Genomic DNA, 24,706 nt, shown 5'->3' on the forward strand with positions numbered 1-24,706 from the left:
TTGTGTATTCTTGAAGAAACACGTGCAAAACACACACGCGGATAATCTCAATTCAGAAGATTTGCACGTTAAAACTTCCTGCGTTGAAGAACTCGCGCACTGTAAGAAAAGACCACGCGCACAAACACACGCGCTTGAAAAAACACGCAAAGCAGAATTCACGCGCAAAAGGAAACACGCGCAGATAACACGCGCACGCTTGTAAACTCCCCGCAGACGAATTTCCGCACCTATTCACACGCGCCTTATAACCCACGCGCAATGAGTTCACATGCTGCGAGTAAACGCGTGGAAAAACACACGCGTGGATAATCACACGCACAATTGAGTTCTCGCGCTGAAGCACACGCGCTTGAAAACACACGCGCTGTAGAGTTCACACGCGGAAAACAGATCCTCGCGCTTGGAAACGCACACGCTAAGAAAACACACGCACAATAGAGATCTCACGCGGCTAGCCAATTCTCACGCTAGGTATTACACGCGCTGGAAACACACACGCGCTATAGAGTTCTCACGCGGTGAGCCGATTCTCGCGCTAGGAATTACACGCGCTGGAAAACACATGCGCTCTAGAGTTCTCACGCTGTGAGCCGATTCTCGTGCTAGGAATTACACGCGCTGGAAAACATACGCGCTATAGAGTTCTCACGCGGTGAACCGATTGTCGCGCCAGGAAGCTCACGCGCTAGAAAACACATGCGCAAAGGTTCAACGGTTAGTTTTCGGACTACACGCAGTACGCGTTTCTTTCTAATAGCGTTCAAGCGCACTCAGAAAGTTTCAAAAGAAAATAAATTCAAAGGTAAAACTCCACGAGTTCTCACTTAAATGTCATTAAGATCAACAGAGCTGCAGTTAAAACAAAGTCACTTATCTCCAGAACAAAAGATCTTCAGAGTTTCCTGTCTTCAAAACGAATTCCTGACAGTTGATAGCTTCTCCTGAAACCCCCAAGAAAGTAGCCGCTCAACTGCTAACGCCTGAAGGATAAAATCCACCAGGCCCAAGTCTAAAGCAGGAGCAGCCACTAAACATGTCCTCTCAGCTGGGGTTTAGATGATGAAAGGCAAAGAGTGACAGTTTAGAATGTTCATTGTTGTTCAGCAGTGTTTTACTGTGAAACTCCATTTTGCCTTGGGTCAGAACCAGGATTCTGAATCAGGAAGTTAAGGCCAAACAAACTACCATAGAAAACTTCCCACCCACACAAGGCTAATCTAAAAAGGATAATAAAAGAGAAATAATGGGAAAGGAACTTAAATAAAGGAAAATAGCCTGAATAGGGGAAGTAAACCTGACACCCTGAAGCCGTTGTTGAAGTCATAGGCACCTCGTTTCGACGCCGATTCCGTCGACGCCCTCGACGTCTTTTGTGGAGATACCCCAGAGGACAGTGGAAACTCTGAGGAAGGCCCTGAGTTAATCAGTGAGGCCTGTGTTTGAGCCTTTTTCTGTGCCCTCATCCAGGGATTTATTCCAGCTTTTGGATTATATTTCAGAAGTGGATGAAGGGTCAGAGGTTGAGGGGTTTGTTCCTCATGAGGTTCCTGATGAACTGTTGTCTGGTCATAGCCAGATGGAAGAGCTGCGTCAATCCTTGCATGGCGCCAGTGGTCTGGACACCTCCCCGGAGGTGGAGTTTGGCAGGCCTGAGCCTGGTACACACAATGAGTCTTCGTACAGGCGTCTCATGTCGAGGGAGTACTTGGGGTGGTCTGCTCCACCTGTGGATTTTCTGCAGAATGACCTGACAGATATCCTTGACCAAGGTCCACCCACTGACCCGGTGTTGCCATTTCATATGGCCTTACAAAGAAGGATGGCGGTGGCTTGAACTGCTCCGGAGAGTCTTCCGGCAGTAAATAAGTTGTTACCGAAAAAATAGCATCCAGCCAGTGGCGACCCCTGTTACTTGTCCACGCACCCCACTCTGGAGAGTTTGGTGGTACAGGCGGCTATGGCCCCAGCAAAGCAGGCGGCGTACTCTACAATCCCTCCTGATAGGGACGACAAACGCTTTGACGGTTGGGTGAAGAAGGTATTTTCTTCTGGGGGTATGGCTTTAAAAGCAGCCAACTCTGTTTGTGCCCTTGCAAGATTCATGCACACTCTGTGGAATTGTGTATCTTTGGCTGCTGAATATATTCCCGAAGGGGAGGAAAGGGATCGTTTTATTGCCCTCGTTCAGGATGGCAAGGATGCCATGTGTGAATCCGTTCAGTCGGGTCTGGACGTGGCAGACTGTGTCAGCTGGTCCATGGCGGCGAGCACCGTGATGCGCAGGTTTGCTTGGTTGTGGAAGTCGGGGTTTGCTCCTGATGTACAGTCCCAGCTTCTCAACATGCCCTTTGATGGTGTCCATCTTTTTGGCAGCAAGGCTGATGAGAGCCTTGAGAGGTTGCAGACCTCCAAAGCTGCAGCAAAGTCATTGAGCGCTGCAGTACGTCAACCTCCGCCTTTTCGTCCTAGGGGACAGCAATGGAGGGGAGGTTCCTTTCGATACTACTTAGGTAGATCGAGGGGAGCTGCCAGTCAAAGGGGCCAACGTAGGAATACCAGAGGTGGAAAACAAAGTAATCGAGGTGCCAAAGCCGCTTGGGCAGTTGCCTCTTTGCCTTCGGTTACTGCCGCAGCCGCTCCCGCTCAGTCATGAGGGCTTGTCCCATGGTTCACCGGTTGGGGAAAGGCTGGCGCAGCATCTTGTAGAATGGCGTGCCATTACTTCAGATGTGTGAGTTCTGGAGATCATAGCCCACGGCTACTGTCTTCCTTTCCGGCAGAGGCCTCACGACAATCCACTAGGGAAGCTCTCTTTGAAGAGTCGGGATCCGCTCCTTGCGCAGGAAATCGAATCCCTGCTGGAGAAAGGCGCCATAGAACTGGTGCCTGTAGTGGAGAGGAACAAGGGATGGTATTCCCCATATTTTTGATCCCGAAAAAAGACGGGGGTTTGAGACACATCATGGACTTGCGCGGGTTGAACAAGCTCCTCAGGAAGGACAAGTTCAAGATGGTTACTCTCTCTCAAGTCCTCCAGGCCCTTCAACTTCAGGACTGGTTGGTGTCTCTCGACCTCCAGGACGCTTACTTTCATGTGCCGATTCATCCCAAGCCCAGGAAGTACCTGAGGTTGGCGGTTGGCAACTCGCATTTTCAGTTTCGGGTCCTGCCATTCGGATTGACCTTCGCCCGAGGGTCTTCACCAAGCTAATGGTGGTTGTGGCAGCGTATCTCAGGAAAGGGGGGATTCACGTCTACCCCTACCTAGACGATTGGTTGATAAGGGCGCGCTCTCCCGAGCTAGTCCTGGATCATCTGTCAGTCACCTGCTACTCCCTTCACAGGCTGGGCTTTTACCTCAACTTAGAGAAGTCCCACTTGACACGTACCCAGCGGCTCCAGTACATCGGAGCAGTACTCGACACATACCTGGGGCAGTGTTTACCTCCCCAGGTGAGGGCTCACCACATTCTTCAGATGGTGGACACATTTTAACATGCCTAGAGTCTCCCGGCGTTTGAGTTCTTGAGATTGCTCGGCTTCATGGCATCCTGCATTCTACTGGTGACAGAAGCCAGGCTGCGGATGAGATCTCTGCAGTGGGCACTCAAGATGCAGTGGTCGCAGTTCTCCGGCAGGATGTCGGATCCCGTTCAGATTCCGTCCTCGGTCGCCCAGGACTTTATGGGCCGTCGAAGGAAATCTGTTCAGAGGGGCTCCGTTTTGGCAACCATGGGCAGAAGTGACGATCGTGATGGACGCATCTCTCACGGGATTTGGAGCTCATGCCAACGAGTTGACAGTCAGCGGTCGTTGGTCTCTGAGGGCCGGCAGGCTAGCCCTGAAGGCTTTTCTGCCATGTGTGAGGGGAAAGAATGTCCTGATTCTGATGGACAATACAGTGGCCATGCACTACCTCAACAAAAAGGGGGGACAGGGTCTCTCCCACTGTGCAGAGAGGCGATGCAGCTCTGGTTCTGGGCCATCCAGCAGGACATTTCTATCTCTGCAGTTCATCTGGCCGGAGACGACAACGAGGCGGCGGACGCTCTGAGCAGGCAGAGCACGGTCTCCCACGAGTGGGAGCTGGCTCAGGAAGTTCTTTTGGAGAGCTTCACCCTTTGGGGGACCCCACAGGTGGATCTCTTCGCCACCAGTGTCAACCGGAAGTGCGAAAGATTCTGCTCACGGGAATTTCCTCCAAGAGGAGCCTTAGGGGACACGTTTGTAGTGGAGTGGTCCTTCCCACTGCTTTACGCATTTCCTCTGGTCCCCGTCATTCCACAAGTGTTGCAGAGGGTACGGAGGTTTCGGTTCCCGAATGATCCTCATTGCTCCGTCATGGGCCAGGAGAGCGTGGTACCCGGACCTTCTAGACATGTCCATCTGCCCTCCACGCCATCTTCCCTACCAAGATGATCTGCTCTCACGGGAGGGGGGTCGAGTTCTCCATCCAGAGGTCAAGTCTCTCAGCCTTCATGCTTGGTATCTGAAAGGCTGAGATATAAGGATTGGGACCTCCCTGAAGAAGTGATGGAGGTGTTGCTTTCGGCCAGAAGGCCCGCAACAAAATCCCTGTAATGTTGCCGTTGGAAGAAGGTCTGCGACTGGTGCAGGGTACAGAATGGGGATCCTTTCCAATGTTCCATTCCTTTGGTTTTGTCTTTTTTGCTTTCTTTGGCCCACAAGGGCCTGCAAGTAGGTACCATTAAGGGTTACCTGGCGGCGCTGTCCATATTTAAGCGCTCGTCTGAGGTGTGTTCTTATTTTAAGATTCCTTTGATTTCTCAGTCCTGAAAGGGCTAACTCATGTGTTTCCGCCGTCGCCTTTCCAGGTGCCGGGATGGGATTTGAATTTGGTTTTAAAGTTCCTGATGGGAGCTCCATTTGAGCCCTTACATTCTTGTCCATTGAGACTGTTGTCCTTTAAAACTGTACTTTTAGTTGCGGTTACTTCCGCACGCAGAGTGAGTGAGTTGCAGGCACTTTCCGCCAAACCACCCTTCACTGTGTTCTATAAGGGCAGGGTTGTCCTTAGGGTACGGCCTTCCTTTCTTCCGAAGGTTGTGTCGGAATTCCATCTGACAAAAAACAACAGTGATAGGTCGAATACCCCTTCCTTTAGTCCATGAGGAACACAGGAATAAGTCCAAACTAATCTAGTTTAATTTAAGACTAGTCTTACCACAACTACTTAGCTTTGAGAAAACAAATTCATTTATTTTAATGCATCACATGCAAGACTTAAAAAAGGCTCTAAAGAAGTCCTGTACACAAAAAACTAAAACAACCAAATCTGTGCTATCCACTTACAATCTAAGTGGTATGATAACACCATACCTTTCATAATGAATAGGAACAGAAAACAAATATACCAGAAATAATTCGTAAAAACGGGAAAAGCAGTATAAAATACTGTTGACACAATTTTGTTATTTTTCACAAATTTGGGGATCAATGACCTTGGTTCCAACTGCATTCATGCAAGCCACAGAGGTCTGTATAAGCAGTTGTTAATTTATTCATTTACTGTAACTCTTTTACAACCACTCTGTATTTTTCTACCATGTCGATATAGGGTCGTGCATTCAATAAAAATACCCTGTATTTGGTTCTTGGTGTCTAGAGAGATAGGAAAAACAGGTGATAAAGATTTCCTAGTATAAAGTTGACATATGTTTCGGCCCTAATAACTCATACGGTTCACTCTCTCAGTGCCGTTGGTTATGTTGGAGATGGCCGTCTTCAGGACAGGATAGCAAGTATTTTCACGAAGGTAGTTCATACTTTCCCATGGGTTTATATTGCAATCTAAAAATAATTAGAAAGAATGTTTTTTTTAAAAGGACTCTTAGACAGAGCTTCACTTGAAAATTGTGGTACTAGACTGTATTAAATCTGTCATTTCATGGACTAACCTGTGCATGACTCAGATTTCTTCGGGACATATTAGGTGGATATTAGTAAGATGGCTCCTTGACGGATGCTTGATACACAGGGTGTGTTCATTCACCATACCTGTAGGTATACATGCCTTTATCAGTGTCATTCTCATATCAAAAAAAGCGGCGTGCTTAGTCGTGCGTACAGAGCAGCCATGATTACATTACGACTAGACCACAGCAACAACCCCAGTTTTTTCAGGGGCAGGGCAAGAGAGGCGGCAACAAATACCAAGGGCCCCCTCGAATGCAGACAAGGAACTGGCAAGGCCCACCACTCAACTGGTAGTACCTATTTATAACCTGAACAAACATGTCCTGTCGAAAGAAGAACAAGTGTTGATGAAGGGTCTGTCTTTTGTCCCAATGACCAGAGCATGTCATTTTGAAATAGAAGTTGAGCTGCAAAAAAGTTTCCGGCTCATCAGACTTAAATATTTTTTCAGAAACCCTTCTCCTAGGGAGAAAGAATCCAGTATTACTGGTCTAAAACCTCCATCAAGATTCACACCATTGAATTCCATGGTCAGTCCATCCATTATAGCGTTTGAAAATCCCATTATTGCAGAAACACAAACCCTTTTACGTTCCAAAAACATCAGTAAAGACAATTTGTCAAAAAAAGAAAGAGAAGCTCTTGTCCAACTAAAATCGAATGAGACTTTCATAATCAAGCTGGCCAATAAGGGAGGGGGCATAGTCCTTTGGGACAAAATTGATTATGAGACAGAAGTCATGAAACATCTGAACGATCCTTTGGCTTCATAATCCTTTGGCTTCATAATGACCCTAACAACAGACTCAAAGAATAAATCATCAGCTTGATGAAACACGCCTTTGAAGAAGGATGGATTGACGAAGATGAACATTCATTCCTAGTCAATCAAAATCCTACCACACCAGCTTTTTATGTTTTACCAAAGGTGCATAAAAACTTGTCCAAACCTCCAGGACGTCCCATTGTAGCGGCCATAAATTTGATTCTAGAACCCTTATAGGTGTATGCCGACTGGTTCCTCAGGCCCTTTGTTGGGAAGATGCAATCGTATATAAAAGACACCACAAGTATGATCAATATTATCGCAGACATCCGTACAACATCAGAAGACATACTTGTTACTCTCGATGTAGTAGCTCTTTATACGAGTATACCCTAACAGGACTGCCTCATTGTGATGGCTAAATACTTGGACTCATGCACCACCACCTTAATGAAAGTGCCCACAGCATGCATTTTAGAATGCATCCGTTTAGCGCGAAGGGAAAACTTCTTTCTATATGGAACTACTTTTTTCAACCAGCTACAAGGGACCAGTATGGGGGCTACATTTACCCCCGACCTGGCCAACCTCTACATGGACAATTTCGAGACCAAGTTCATTTATCATTGTAATAATCCATTCAAATCTAACATCCAAGCTTGTTACAGATACATCGATGATGTTTTTATGATCTGGAGAGGCTCCATTATGCAACTCATGGGTTTCTATACATGGCTCAACACCCAAAACCTGTGTATTCAATTCACTATTATTTATTTGTGCGCATTATCAAATAAATAATACAATACTATTGAACACAATAACACCAAGGTTTCTTTTTTAGATCTAAAAATCATTAAGACAGACCATGACACACTAGAAACTGTGCTCTATAAGAAGCCCACCGATAGGAACACACTGTTAAACTATTCAAGTTTCCATCCTAAAAGTTTAAAAGAAGGTCTCCCTTATGGTCAATATTTATGTATCTGGAGAAATTGCTCTTAGATCACTGATTATAAAACTCATAGTCGAGCCTTGAAGACCAGACTGAAAGACAGAGGCGCTCCTAAGCCTAGAGTACAAAGAGCTTACAAGAGAGCCCAGCATATGACCAGGGAGACATGTTTCACACCACACAGAAAACTACCTTCGATAAGATCACATGTGTCCGTACTTAGTCCAATCAGTGCTCCCCTACGAAAAACTATTTTGAAGCACTGGGACATGTTAAAAACAGACGATTTTAACCCTTCAAGACCACGGTTCGCCTTTAAAAGGCAAAAAAATGTAAAAGACAACTTGGTACACACTTATCCTTTACCATCTACACCTAAACACACACAAAATACGTTATGCGGTCTACCTCCTGTGACAGGTCACCACAAATGTGGTAAGTGTTCAGTATGTCCACAAACCAGGGACATGAAAAACATCACCTTAGGCACACAAGTGGTCCTACCACCTGCACTAGCACCTGGGCAGTATATGCCATTATTTGCCCCTGTAACTTAGTTTACATTGGGAAAACGAAGCGACAGGTGAGACAACGCATGCGTGAGCACAAATTATGTATTAAAAATCAAACAGATAACAAACACTTGGTGGCCCACTATGTGAAAAAACAGCATACATTTACAGATATGCTTTGGTGTGTCCTACAAGTTGTCAAACAGGCTCCAAGAGGAGGCAACCGTGACCTGGCTCTGACATGATGTGAACAACGTTGAATTTATGACACAAACTCGGTTAAGCAAAGCCTCAATGTGGCGGTTGAATGGAATATATTGTTATGAAATATCCGTTTGAATTATATCTTCCTTTTTTCAACAATGCCTTTTTTTCAACAATGTGTATGTTCCACTATCCATCTACCTTTCCGTCCTCCCTAAATTCCTTCTGTCACAGTAACATCTCATAAATACTGCCCGTATTTACTTTTGTAAATTAAGTACTTTTCAATCGATTGTAGGAGGTGTACAACATTACAGGATGTGGTGAAGTTTTGGATTATGTTTCAAATATGTGCCTGCAGTTCTTCTCAATCAAACAATACGATGAGAGGACCCGCACCTTACATTGTTTAATTGCCACATGAATAAACATTGTTGAATCACTATATGAATAGGGGCATTAGAAAAGCCTAGACCACCAACAGCTTTTGGACCATTGAAAAATATTCCATAACAAAGAAAACATAGACTAAATGCTTTGTCCCTCTATGTTCCTGTCTGTTTGTTTTACACTTGTGGCGTGCTGCTGCCACCTGAAAGAGAAGTGTTGTATATGTATTATGCCTATTTATCATGTACATCTCTGCTTCCTGTAGTCACTCACTGCCTTGCTGCAATATCGGAGAGGTCAGATAACGCTATGCGGCCCCTCCTCTCTCTCTCTCTCTCTCCCCCCTCCTTTACATCAACTTAAAAACTACAATTTCCATCAGTAATGTAGTTTTTCAACATTAATTATTCCCCGTGACGCTGTATCACATGATCGCTCTGCCAATCAGCATTAAAACTACATATTTCATCAGTAATGTAGTCAATAATTCCACGCAACACTGTAACAAGTGATCGCCCTGCCGATTGGTTAATGGCTATAATATGGACAATCGGTTGAACTACATATTCCAGCAGTCTGGTAGTTCCAATAGACTTACACGATCGCGTGCCTTTGTATCACGTGTCCGCTTCTTTGGACTCCTTCCGGTAAATAAGGAAGAGGACAAATGAGGATGGGGAAGCGCCTGCGTGGGTCCGCCCACGCTTTCGATAATTAAGAAGAAGAAGAAGAGGACAAATGGCCCTGCCCAATTGGTAGCGCAACTCAGACGCATCACAGGTTGCACGGCATTTGTGAGGTTAGCGCCGTCACGGAGCTAAGTTACTTTTAATGATAAAAAGTTCAAAACGAGCAATGCAAATCGTGCGCAGGATATTGTCACGTGGTACTGTGGCAAGTTTTCTTATAGGCCTCTCTGTAGCGGGTTTTTGCTGCACCAATGCATGAATTGGGGGCAATGTGCAGTGGCCTGAGCACTAGATTTTTTCTATATATTCATATATATCCTTCTGTAGTTATATCCTTTGGCAGTTATCACTTCAAGATTAGTAAATATAGCCCTTATTGAGTTAAGGCCAGAATGTAGAACGACTCTTATATCACTTTTAATCTGCCTTTCCATACAATAGGCGTGTGGGTTTTTAATATATGTACGAAAGCACACTAGATGCCAATGTCCTGTTGGTTTATCTTTCATCCTATCTGGTGCATATACATACTAAAAGAATGAATAAACAACACACTGATTCAAGTGAGCCAGTTCCTCAGTGTTATGTCACGTAGACCGTACTAAAATGACTGCCATAGAACAGATACTTAAGGTAATTTTTATAAAATTTTTTTTAAAAAAGAATGTATTCATGGCTGCTCTTTACACTCGACTAAGCACGCCGCTTTTTTTATATGAGAATGACACTGATAAAGGCCTGTATACCTACAGGTATGGTGAATGAACACACCCTGTGTATCAAGCATCTGTCAAGGAGCCGTCTTACTAATGTCCACCTAATACGTCCCGAAGAAATCTGAATCATACACAGGTTAGTCCATGAAATGACAGATTAAATACAGTCTAGTACCACAATTTTCAAGTGAAGCTCTGTCTAAGAGTCCTTTTTAAAAAAATAGTTATTTCTAATTATTTTTAGATTGAAATATAAGCCCCTGGGAAAGTATGAACTACCTTTGTGAAAATACTTTCTATTCTGTCCTGAAGACGGCCATCACCAACATAACCAACGGCACTGAGAGAATGAACCGTATGAGTTAGTAAGGCCGAAACATATGTCGACTTTATACTAGGAAATCTTTATCACCTGTTTTTCCTATTTCTCTAGACATCAAGAACCAAATAACGGGTATTTTTGTTGAATGCACAACCCTATACCCTATGTCGACATTGTAGAAAAATACAGAGTGGTTGTAAAAGAGTTTCAGTAAATGAATACATTAACAACTGCTTATACAGTTGTATAACTGTATAATACAACTTGCATGAATGCAGTTGGGACCAAGGTCATTGATCCCCAAATTTGTGAAAAATAACAAAATTGTGTCAACAGTATTTTATACTGGTTTTCCCGTTTTTATGAATTATTTCTGGTATATTTGTTTTCTGTTACTATTCATTATGAAAGGTATGGCATTATCATACCACTTAGATTGTAAGTGGATAGCACAGTTTTGGTTTTTCAAAGCTAAGTAGTCGTTGTATGACTAATCTTAAATTAAACTAGATTAGTTTGGACATATTCCTGTGTTCCTCAGGGACTAAAGGAAGGGGTAGTCGACCTATCACTGTTGTTTTTTGTCATATAGCCTCCCATTCGATAGAGTTGACCCCCCGATATGAAAAAATAGGGAGTACCCATTCTTTCAAACAGGAATTCCATCTGAGCCAGAAGGTAATTCTTCCGGCATTCTATCCTCCTCCACATCCTGGTAAGGAAGAGGAGAGGCTCCATAGGTTGGATCCTAGGAGAGCTTTAAGTTTCTACATCTCACAGATGTCCCGGGTCATGGTGGACGATCAGCTCCTTATTGGATATGCTGGAAGGCATTTAGGTCAAGTTGTTTCTAAGCAGACCTTGTCCCGTTGGATCATCTTGTCAATCTCTGAATGCTACCATCTGGCGGGTAAGGACCCTCCGGTAGGCTTATTCGGCATTTCTACAAGACTGTTGTCCCCGGTATGTCCCTCCCTCTTACATACACTGCGCCTTCCTGGTGGGGTTTTAAATATCCCACACTTAGCTTGGTTTGATAAAATGTTGTGAATGTCAGGATATCACTTGTCTGCCTCCTTTCCTGGAAACCTTGGCACCGCCCCTCCCAAAGCCTTGGGTTGTCCAAACTTGGGATAGACATCAGAAACTTTCATAGGATCGCGGTTGGCCCTTGAGATGTCAGGCTGAATCCTGTGAGTGGTTTTCTCTAGTTATTCACCAAGCTCAGGGACTCCCCAGGTGCTTGGGCCCTGACCAGCACTCTCACCTCTCGATCGCCACGTCCTCCTTACCTCTTTCCCTTTTCTCTACTCTGGCCTTCACCTCCTTTCTCCAATTCTTTTCCTCACTCCTATTGCTTACGTATTCTACCTTTCCTTCTCCTTTTCTCTGTTCCTCAGCACCTCCTTCACCTCCTCTTTCCTTTCCTAATGGTGTCCTCACCAGATTCTCATTGCTTCTCTTGACCTCCAAGTACCAGCTCCCAATCCGCATCAAGAAGCATCTGGGGGCCCCTGACTTCGAGCTTAGTTTGGTCTAATCAGCTACCACCATGGAACCTCTTCACATACCACCTGACATAAGGTTGACATGTAACATGGCACTGGCTAACACAAACTGAAATATAATGCCGTCTTGATAACCAGAGGTCAAAAGCCAAATAGCCCTCTAACTGGTATTTGCCAAAAAAGAGAACACAGAGTGATTATGGTATGCCAAATGCAAGGTACCCCGGTTTTAATTGCAATATACACTGTGGAAAAAGCAAGATTAACAGCCAAGCTCTCACTCAAGAATTTCTCCACAACTCAACAGGAAACAGCAGTTTTTATAGACATTATGATGTCACAGTTATGAAACTCTATCGCTTCTGGTCATTGGCTCCCTCTACTAAGCTACATATATAATTCTATATGTCCACAACTAGTGATTGGACAATTCTTCTCTAAGATCCCACCCATAAAGCATCCCTTAAAATGTGCTGCCTCGTCATGCTTAAATATTATTAGTTGGCTCTAAATTACTTCTGCAGTGAAAAAAGACATATGCTCATCGCTTAGCATGCGGTCACACTCTCCATGAACTGGCTGCATGATGGCATGTTTATGTAGATAGAAAGAGAAGACAATCATATCGCCTTTGTTCTTTAATGAAATTAAACAGCCCATATTGTCCCCGCAATGATGTCTCAAGTCTCAAGGACCTGTTCTTGCAACTGCGCCATCCTAGTCTTCACACATTTATGAATGACTATTATTATGAATCATTCTGCTTTTACCACGTGCGCAGTAATTACTTGTCTTTTTAGTCGCATTGCCTTTCTCTGTCACGCCTAGCCGATTGCAGAGACATTAATCTGCCAACTACTTATGAACTTCCTGGGATGTTCAGTCCGTCCCATACACTTGAAATGGTCTACCGTGTTAGCGTAACTTAATTTACCTTGACAGCTGGATGCACACAATGGTATCTTGTTCCGCCATGTAGCCCTCCCCTTTGAAGCCTTGGGTTTTCACATTCCTTGGAAGCAGCTATGTCCAGCTACCACAGCATTTCCCTGAATTAAATGTATTTGTTCAAGCATGCTTAAATGGGGCCTTTTCTTAAAGCTGCAGAGCTCAATTCTTTGCTGTGCTGGTGCACTTTAAAATGGGAGCTGCTTGTCATGTGTTTTCCTTTGCAGTACACATTTATTTTGCTGTCTACTGAGTCCTGGTGTATGCCTGGCACATGATATCTCTATGGGTATCAGCAACTTTCTCTGCCTACAGGTGTTCTAGCCTACTTGTGTAGTGAGCCCCTAGCTTGGGTACACACCTTCCTGTCACCTAAAATATTCTATTTTAAAACACACTAATTGTGCAAGCTAATGCCTCATCTGTCCCCTACTTGTGTAGCGAAACAAACTATTCTTTGTGCCAGATGCATTTCCAGGAGAATCTAAAATGTAATTTCAAATGTGTCCTTTCTTATCTTATAATTTCATATCTTCTTAGGGAGGCAGGGGGCAGGGTCTGATCATGTTCTCTAGTCAATAATTGGCCCACTACAGTCTCAATTAAGAATGCTCCTAAAAATATACGTAAACAGTCATTAACAGCAAAGTTGAATTAGACAGGAGTGCACTACTTCTCAGATGTAACAACTGTTTAGTACAAAAACTACTACAAAACATGTAATCTGGTAGAGCAATGGAATTATGGCAGCATCCACATAGAGCAGGTTCTTCATATTTTATTGATTTCGTATAGATATTTATAATGTGCTAAAAGCCTAAAAGGCACTAGAGTGCAGAGAAAGTAGAAGAATCCATAGGAATCCATCGTGAATACGAAAAGCGAAAAATCCATAATCAAAACAAAGTCAAACCAAGACTTAACTGCAGCACGTATCACCCTAACATGTTGGTCAGGCAGAGCTCTTATATTAATGGGTGGGAAAGGAAGCTTGATTACGGAGGGGTTGTCGCAGTTCAGCCTCATGATTCTGGTAAAAGAACATAGGATGCTGAGCATTTGTGATCAATGGGAGGAGTAAAAGAAAGAAATCGGCACTGGAATGTGGATGAATTATGGTAATGCAGCTTTATCATCATGGGTAAACTATATGTTCAGAGTTCTTGTGTTCCAGGGGCCGGAAAAGAAAACAACCTGCTGCGAGACAGGGAAGATTGAATTTAATTCAGCCTTGTGATCTTTAGCAAATAGTTTATTCTGCGCGCATGTGATCGAACGATGGTGACTGAAGAAAAGCAGTCTTCGATGGGATGTTGTTGAATTCAATGCAGTTCATTTTTTTTTATTCTTGGTCACGCATGTTATCCTGTTCATGTGGAGGAAGGCCTTCGGTACAGAGTTGGAACTGAAGGGTTGAAACATTCTTTACAGTGCATCCTTGTGATCTTGGATGAGGAATATTCATAGAACTGGTGTCCCAAAATTGGCGAGAAAAGCAGTCCACAATGAAAGGTGCAGGTATTCAATGCTGTTTATCATTGTGATATTAGGAAAATAGTACATTGTGAGGCCCTGAGTTCTATGGCGAGGAAAAGAAAGCAATCAGCACTGGGAGGTTGAGGGATTCTGTGCAGTGACAACTTCATTTTTGCATAAACCGTACAATCAGAGCTCTTGTGTTTCTTCCATGGAGCAGAAGGCAGTCTGATTTCGGAGGTTTTGTGTTCAAACCAGGGGGAGGAAAGTATTCAATAAAGCAGTATGCAAGGAGATTTGGAGGTGTTGAGGTATTTTTCACAGTGTAGCTGTGTGATTGTGCATAAACTAAATTCGGAGCTCTTGTATTCCTGCTTTGGGAGGAAAACAGTGGGAGGTAGAAGGATTTAAAGCACTGTAGCCTGGCGCTCTTTGGCAAACAGTATGTACTGAACTCTGGTGTTCCAACCTCGTGATGGAAAGAATTCCGCACAGCAGCCAGCACCAGTGCTGGTATTCATTACAGTGTGGTCTTCTGATCTCAGGCTAACCGTGCCTTGAAGGCTTCTGCGCTGCATTACAAAATCCTTCACACACCACCATGCACGAATCTTACTCCTTATATTGGTTTCCTCCTAAATCTCACACACTATCCGGTAATCTAGCCTTCCAATGTACCGCAGCTCCGCCTCCAAACCCTTAGTCCCCGGAGGGTCAGACTGGACTGGTGACTTAGTGTCTTGCATACAGGGCAGTGGCAGACTTCTGTCATGCATTCTGTTCCCAATATGTGCTCCGGTTCTCCCCATCATTGGCCAATTGTTCCACAACCTAGAAACCTCTGGTAAGCGCATGCATCCTTTCTGTTTGCAAACTGAAAAAAGCTGATTTTGAGCTTGCAGATAGCTACTTGCATGTGCTCACTTTAAGGCTTGGAGACAGTCGAGATAGTCATGTTTAGATTAAGGGCCTCATCATGAGTTGGGCGCTAACCCCGGTGGTATTACCGCCGGGGCTATTAGCCCTACCATCAAACCCCCCATCGCTATTAGCGCCGGATCACGGGTTTGGCGGAACGGTAAATCCCCATTCCCCATTGGGGCCATTCAGGAATTTCCCATTCCCCATTTGTCCCAATGGGGAATGTTTGGTGGTATTACCGCCGAAAATCGGCAAAAATTGGGGCACTGCTACTGCTATACTGGAAGGTCACTCACACTGCAATGACTAAATAAGTGCATCAAAAACTGCATTCCACAGCTGCAACACCTAAAGGTGAGCCTCACTGCAGGACTGAAACTAGTTAATCTTACTGGGAGGCGTTTATTACTCTTTCTTTCTACAACAATATTCACAGTTCAATAACAAATGCACATCGAAAAAGGCTTGCAAAGTCTGTGATGTAATCCACTTGATGGCCTCTTTCAAAAGCAAATTGTTCAGTGTTAACCATCACTCCTCGCTGCATGACACTCACCCAGCTTCAAGCCCAGTTCACCACTCCATTTCCAGTGCTTTACGTTTTGAGCTTTCTGCACTGGAACAGTATAAAAAGTAATATCACATTGAAAGAAAATGCATGGAATTAATAAAAAAGACTTCCTACCCAGAATCTCAACGTTCATGTTGGTTATTGGTCTGCTGTGTTATACATGACCTTCTATGTTTGCCTTTGGAAATAACTCATACAAATCTTCACTTTCTAGCAATTAATTAAGATTATAGTGGATTATTTTGGATGCTGAGCAAAAATTGCCATAATATATTTAGTGGCGGACACAGGCACCCTGCTAGTAAACAATGCTGGTATCTCCCATCACACCAAAATCCGATTGGCCGTGAGATAATCCAGCACAGTGCACCCTGGCAGCATGCTCATATAGAGGGCGGGTTTCATTGGCCCAGGAACCAGCATTGGGGGCAAACAAGGCAACTGGGGGTCAGGGTGTGACAGGAGGTTGGCATTGACAGGTAAGCGGCGAATCGTGGGCCTCGGGGAGGAACAGGGACTGTACAGGGAAAGCCCCTTATTTTATTTAATGTATTATTATACATTCAGACAAACTGGCTTTGTGTATACAAACATTACATGATAAGACCATAAAACACATAAAAACGATCACTTTACATGATATTAAAAACCCAAGAATTTAAAACAGCTCCTGGGATGATTCATCTAAAATTTCTAGGTCCTTCAAGTAAAATCTTACCATATGATATATAAAATGTATATTATTTCCATTCATTAACATGTCCCATAAGATTATTTTGTCATCGCAGTTCATTGTGTTATCATAAGATTTTAGATGTTTGTTCCGTATTCCATCTGGACTCTCACAATGTATCAGAATGTGCCTTATGAACTCGATCCCAGTGCCTCCACAAAATCGACACAAACTAACTCCTCTACAAAGACTAAGTCTCACGCCGTGGATTTCAAGCGGTTTAGTCACATTGAATTTTAGCAATAAGTATTGTCGTGCAATAAAGCTATTAGGATATGCTGCAACGTAACTTGGCACCTGTCGTGCCAGCCAATATTGAATAAAGTTCCCACTGTTCGCATTAGTGGGCAACCGTACAGTGTCTGTTTCTCTACTATACACAGTCTTTGCTTCAACAATTTTTTTGGCAAGTAATCTGTTTCTCTGATTTGGTTTTATAAACCCAAATAGCCAGGTCTTACTTTTTAACAACAATCTACCCAAAGTTCCAAATTGTTCGAAATTGTCTAACCCCCTGTATGCTTTAAAAACTTCGGCCATAACGGTGCCATTATTAAGACCTTCATGTTTCTCATAGCACATACCCACCCTGCTGTTATATTCCACGACAATACCTTACCTAATCTTTAGTATTCTATTGTCAGATTTCTAGGCATTATGAACAACATATTTAACATTTTTGCTTCAAGTGTCCAAACGTCCCAAATAGCTGTCACCCCATACTTGCACAGCATATAGCATACAAGGGACAATCTTTGACGCATAAAGCAACAACATTGTTTATATTGACCAGCCACCCTGTATGCCAATATATGCACCTATGACTTATGCTATCTTCATACAATTGAGTTTATTTGCTTCCCAATGATAGTTCCAAGATAACCTATCGTCACCAAGCACACCTAGATATTTATAGTGCCTTACGATTTCAACATATTCTTGGTTGATCTTCCAAATTTGGGAGACACATATTTCGCCTTTCGGAATACCAGATTTTGGTTTTACCAATGTTGATTGGTAACCCATTTATATTAGCATAGCTTCCTAATGCATCTAACATACATTGGAGTCCCTTGGGTGTGTGATCAAGTATGAGCAAATCGTCTGCATAACCCAACCAACCTATCATTAAGGCTCCCATTTTTACTGGACGGGCATCAGTGATACAAAGTGCAGGTGCAAGGTCGGCAAGGTATAGATTGAAAAGTGTTGAAGCCAATATGCATTCCTGCTTGACTCCCCTCTGGGTGGAAAACATATTAGACAGCCTACCCTGGCCATCTAAGCACACTCTCACACTTGTGTTTTGGTGCAATAGCCTGATCATATTTATCAGTCCGTCAGGAATATGCAAGTTAGTCAGTTTCATCCATAGACGATTTCGCATTACAGTATCAAATGCAGCACTGAAATCTATATATGCAGTATATACAGGCAGGTTCCGCCATTGCCAGGCATACTCTACCACTGAAACTAAGGTAAGTAGATTATATGAGTTGCCTGACAGTTTACTGAAACCAGTTTGGTTTGGAGTTAAAATATTCTTAGTGGCAATCCAATCATTTAGTTCATTGAGCAAAACCCTTGCAAATATGTTTGCTGCAATATCTAGCATTGCTAAAATGCAATAGTTACCCTGGTATTTCCAACATCCTTTTTTTATATAAAGGTAAAATATTACTCTTGAGTCCAGGGTTTGCCATTGTTACCTATATTTACAAAAAGGATGTATAGTGCATGGGCCCAAATGGCTAGAGATGACTTGATCAATGCATTACAGGTGCCATCGGGACCTGCAGCCCTTGATGCATTCAAACGATCAATGATTGTGATAATACCAGATACTGATGTTTTACATTCCCTCTTTGCACATGTGAGGTTCTCAACCTTATCGGTTCTATAGCCCCCAATGTCTTCGCTATATGAATACGCCAGTAAAATCCATCATCCCCTGGGCAGTTCACGTCACTGAGCTTATGGCCCTTTGGAACGTGCATATGGAATGGATGGGATTACAGCAGAGTAATTCTGAGTCCAAATAACAGAACCAACTCAGGAAGAGGTTTCAACGAACATCAACGGACGTACGCTCAGTCTCTCAATGATCTCCACACAAAATATTGTCCTTATACTAGATAATGCATCAGAGTGATGTCATACTACGTGGCAATAGTAAAAATCCTATCAAGCGTCGGGATTGGTTAAGGGATACATCTAATATACATTCTTATAGGAGCTAGGATTGTTATTGGCTGCCCGTTATCAGGCGGACAACTTATGCCTACCTCTAAAAACATGTAATTTCAGAACCATTTAGATACAGTTTCTCATTGGTCTTATAAGGTCCTTCGTTATATGGACTGATTTGATTGGTTGTCACGCTTGTGCCATGTCTGAAACATTCACTTCATTTAGCAGAACGTAAACCCATACCCAGGTGCAGGGAGATAGGACATGAAAATACCTCGACACCCAATTATCCCAGCGTCTCTCATCACCCATGCCTTCAGCCATGAAATTGTCTTTGTACTTGGCCTTGCAGAGTATCCTTGTCTTTGAGAATGCACGGAAGGGAGAGCATTTGCTTTCTCCAAGTTCAAGCTCTATTTCTATCCTTGGATCACGTGACAGGAGACCACGATTTTGGTCCATTTTGCAGCTTTTACGACTGAATTAAAGTTTACCCAAATGGTCAAATCAGTATATTTTCAACTGAAAATGCTGAAACCACCCCTCCCCCTTATTTCAGAAGGTGATCGAGCAATGGTGGTGGGCTCACTTGCTAGTGCAATACTGGACTATTGCAATGGACTTTTGGTATGATGTCCTAAATATCAGTTGCAATGCCTTGCAGTGGTACAGAACGCAGCAGTACATGTAGTGTTCTCAATACCTTGGAAAAAATCAGTTTCTGAATTTAGGAAGAAACTACACTGGCTTCCGGTCCATCAACGGATCCAGTTTAGTTATTGTGCCTGGTGTTCAGGTGCATACACAACCTTGCACCCTCTTACCTAGCTGCCAAAATTCAAACTTATACCCCCAATAGATCCTTGCGATCTATGGCTTTAAATCAACTGGTGGTTCCCACCTGTAGATTTCACCATTGAGGGGATGGAAGGTTTTCAGTGGCCGGCGCTCGTGTACGGAATGGCCTACCGCAACACTTAAGGAAGCTAGAATCTTTGACAGTTTGTAGAAAACATTTTAAAACATTTATGTTTGAGTAACATCATGTTAGTGATGACTGATGCTTTTTTATTTCATATATGATCTGTGCCTAGATGCGGCTTGCCGCATGGTTCCCCCAGGCAGGGGGAATTCTATTCACTACTCATAGCTAGCTTCTATGATGACAATCTATTTTGAATTTTAGCATCTGTACATTCATTGAACGGTTGTTTTCTGCAGCACTTTCTGCACATGTAATCTTTTTGTTTTAGACTAGTTCACTTGATCCTTACTTCACCATCAGCCCTCTAGGATCCATACATCATCTTCAGCCATTGTCTTGAGACGTTGTGCACACTTTTTTATGACATCAATTCACCTGTCCAGCTTCTCCTTCTACTCCTTCAGGGGTTTTCCTCCTGCAAGTTATCATCATGTCGAGGGTACATTCAGTAGGCTTGTCTCAATGGGTATCTTCTTTCAAACACTTACTGCGGTATTGGTATTATGGATGGCGTCAGGCACGGCACAACCTCATGTCTCCAATACAGGGGATGTAGGGGGTGGCACCTCCTGAAGATGTACAAAGCTGCTCCTTTACATAACATGCACTATAAGAGGCAATTTCTCATTCTGCCATAACTTTCGCATTTGCTAAATTAGTGGGGTTCCACTGTATCCGTTTTCCCCCATGATTTTCAGAAATATTTCCGTTCATGTTATAGTCACAATTGCTAGTATGGGATGTTAGCAACACACATAATGGCAGGTGATCACTTTCCTCCCAAATTGAAATTGACATATCTTCCACCATTTCATGAGCAACCAGATTCACAATTACATAGTCAATGGTGGATGAGCTCTTGCCCCCTATGGGTGTGGGTGCTTTTTCAGAATCACCAGCACAGTGCCCATTCAGCATAGTAAATTGATGTTGGTATAAAATTTTGCCCCAGGCTTTTCCCTGGCGATTTTAAGAGGTTCGAATGACTGGGGCAGACTCACATCCATTGCATGTGTCCCTATCTTGGCATTCAAGTAACTTACTACCCAAATTGGAGTGTTACAATCAAGCTCAACGGTGGTCTTTGCTATGGTTATGATGTTCTGTTTGTAGAGCACTTGTTTTGGCGGGTTGTATATATTTATGGCAACCATACTCTTGCTTCCAATCGTGTCATAGGTAATTTTAACTGGCTGGACGAAGCCCATGGCAGTGATAGTCTCCTTAATACACCCGGGTTGGCGGACCAATATTAATAGCCCCCCTTTAGGTCGTCTGACTGGGCCCTTAGCTAATATCTGTGCATTGCTTCTACCATCAATTTCACATGTTTCGGTCATCCAAGTCTCCTGAAGTGCCACCACATCATATAAATCTGTATTGGGTAGAAGACCATTAACAGCAGTTAAATGTTTGAAACCCCTGATATTCCAAGAACATATCATGTTATGTCAGCAGGGTGTGTTCACAAAGTGTGCTTCAAAGGCTTTCGGAAGCCATTGCCAATAGCCCTCATCGCTATTGGGAGTTTCATTCACATTATCAATCTCACACCTTTCGTTGTAACTTTATTTGGGTCACAGCCTTCTCTTCATTAAAACCCTTTTTGTTACATTGTGCTTGTGGATCATCAAGTGGGCAGCTATTGCGTGTTAACTTAGGATTCAACATTATGGGTCTATTTTTAATCGGCATCATGTTCACAGTTAAATACCTACGTAAATCACTTTCATACTGAAGGATATAGTCGAGAGTGGCTTCTGCATTAAACCATATCTTTGATGCGACAATAGAGCTATGTTCCTCCTGATCTACTATCTTTACAGCCTTTGAAGTGATTCCCCCTAAAGGGACCACTTGATATAGTATACTCAGAACCATGAAGCGATTCAGTGACGGGTGGATAGCTGGATGGGGTATTGGCCGCAGTTGTAATGCTCCGTTACCAGTTGTTACTTTCACACTCTGATCAGTCGTTCGTTCACTCTGTTTATTCATGATAGAACAGGAATGATCAAGTAATGCTGTTTGAGAGGCGTCATAATTCAACTTAACACCATTCACACTATTTGTCTTTCTATTGGGAGGATTGCTCGTCGGGTCAATTTTGCCTACGAACAAGCACTGGACATCGTCCAGCACACAATCACCCATAACTCTAGCCGCTCTCTTTTTCCCTTGTTTCCCCATCCTATTCACGGTAGGGTTATCCACTGTACAACTCTTTTGAACCCACTGTGTCATTATTTATCACCGTCTCCTCCACCATGTATCAGCAAATCTCTCTTACCCATCGCACATCCTTTACACTAATAGCGTTTGCAATGGGTCTAGGCGGCCTGAGCTCTACACATATACTATGAAATAGGTTTCAGCAAGATTTTATTTTGGAATTTTTATTTTTTGTTGTCATCTATTTGTCAGTGTTGTGCACTGTAGGAGTATTAGTCTGATCTAATTCGACTATATCTAAGCATTCTTAGTACTAACATTAGTGTGTTTGCCGTACATTATGGCCTGCAAAATTTTCTTAGGTTTCTTTCGTATCTTGGGCCCTGTCTCCATCGTACCCTTCTTTTGTCTACTAATTACAGGATTAATAACTTCATTTAGATGACTTAGTGTTCCTGAGTCCGTTTTTGAAGAAGACACAGATGTTTGTGCTGTAGCAATATTGCCTCGTACTGGTTCACAATTCTATGTGTGTCCAACCCCATACTCGGAGACATTATAAACACTTTCGGTGTTTGTGCTTTGTTCTTTTAGGATTTCCCTCCAACGGTTAAAACTTTTGTGGAGTAGGAGGGACCATACATTAAGCTTGTTTTCTAATCTTTCACAGTGTTCAACTACCGTAGTTCGTAGGTTTGCAAAAACTTCGAACATTGCGTTAGAGGTTAAACTTGCGGTGCTTGTATTACTAATTTTCACATTCTCATCATTTTCCATCAGTGCATCTAACATGTTTTTGCCTACAGTCATACCATTTTTTATTAATGGTTCGTTAATGATTTGTGGGGTTTGAAGAGTTACATTACATAACTCCCTAACTGCAGTGACTAGATCAGGATGCGATTCACGCTCTGTTTCACCTAGAACATATGCTGGGGTAGAGGTGTTAATCGCAGTGAACCCACGCACACCCTCATACACAACGCTCACACTCTATTTTGCGCTCGATTACATGCAATGATTTACACTCTGTGTCATGCACAATCTGCTTGTTGCCAATAGAGTCATTAGTACATACATTTAAACATACAGTAGGGTGAGATTCTGCACACATGTACTTTCCAGTTATTAAATTTGTCATAATTTCACACTCAGGCGCTTTGTCCCACGAGTGGTCAGGTATGACTATTACGGTATGACTATAACTTGCATGGTAGAAAGCTCAATGGGACACAATGAGGCACATTGTGAATCCGCTGATAATAGTGCTACAGTTATCTCATTTACATTTTTATCATTACCTCTAGCACCTATAAGATGAGCTGCCAGGTCGGACCGATGATCAGGTTCATGATAAGTTATTGGATCTTTCAAACAAGTTCGATGAAAGGGAGCATAGGGGACAGTGGGGACACTGGGGCTCATCACTCTATCGATGAACTTGGAGCCTATACAAGGTAATGCGAAGATTAGATCTAGCACAGGTTCTTTCGCAGTTTCTTCTGTGTGCACGCTTGTCTCTATTTTTTTGCAGTAATATTTTGTCATTTTAGTTGACCTCTTTGTGTTCAGCAGATTTCATATTACCTTAGGAGATGCCTTAAGGGATAAATGCGGTCACTATTCTCCTTAGCCATTTCTCCTCTGGTGTTTCTTTCAGTGGTCTGCAAGGCACCAGAGGTGTCGGCTACTGGATTTCCCCCATTTTCTCCAAGTTCACCAACCCTCGGTGGAGTTAAAGGCATCGAGACAAGCTCCTAAACCTCGATCACTCTCTGTTACCCTACAAGGCTTGCAAACAGCACTCGCTTGATGCACGCGCGGATGCATGTGCCTGATGCCTAAGTGCTGTTTCCGGGATGTTGGGGGCGTGGCTTGTAGCAAACACTAAGATTATAAAAGAAATCTGACTTATTAGAGGTTCAAGATGGTACTACAACACTCTCAAAGTCCATAAGAGGATGTCCATTACAGTGAGTCTTTACTGCATACTGCCAGATAGATTCCAAATAATCCCTGGATAGTATCCAACTGCAAGGAAGTACAATGGGACAGCAAACAGAACTCAATGAGCACTTGCTTGATGCACGCGCCCGCTGCCTAAGTACTGTTTCTGGGATGTTGGGGGCATGGCTTGTAGCAAACACACCAGATAGATTCCAAAACAACTCCGGATAGTATCCAACTGCAAGGAGGTCTAATGGGACAGCAAGCAGTACTCAAGCACTCGCTTGATGCACACCCCTTATTAAAAGAATAAAATCTGTGGGGGTGTGAGGGGCAGAGGGCAGATGACAGAGCAGGCCATGTGGTGGATGATGGCTGAAGCAGTATGAAGGACATGCAGCGAGTTGGCTCATCGATCCATCCCCATCTACAAAGAATTTTAATGTAGGCGAAGAGATATGAATCCCAATGGATCCTGCCTGATCTTTGAATTTTTTTAGAATACTTTCCCTAAAGCATGTCTGTAAGAATTGGAGGGTTTCATGATTTATTTCAAAATAGTGTGTGCTGCGTTCTCCTCTTAAGATGTTGAGGAGCGGGTCTATGGCAATTGAACGAGATTCGAGAATGATTCCTTGAAATCTGGATCCCTATATCCTGGAGCCTGAAGTCCATAATTTGTTATCTTGTATTTGTATAGTGTCTCCTTACATTTGGTTTGGCGTTGAATGGCTGTAAGTAGGATAGCCCTTCTGAAG

General features: G+C 43.3%; 1 protein-coding gene across 4 annotated transcripts in view; it reads left to right on the forward strand.

The window, feature by feature from the left end:
• CORIN (corin, serine peptidase) overlaps positions 1-24,706 on the forward strand; it is a 1,135,185-nt gene that overhangs the window by 1,054,798 nt on the left and 55,681 nt on the right. The gene's annotated exons all lie outside the window — the stretch shown is intronic.

The sequence above is a fragment of the Ambystoma mexicanum genome, chromosome 6q (assembly GCF_040938575.1).
Source record: "Ambystoma mexicanum isolate Mex_15411 chromosome 6q, UKY_AmexF1_1, whole genome shotgun sequence".
In the NCBI taxonomy this organism is placed as follows: Eukaryota; Metazoa; Chordata; class Amphibia; order Caudata; family Ambystomatidae; genus Ambystoma; species Ambystoma mexicanum.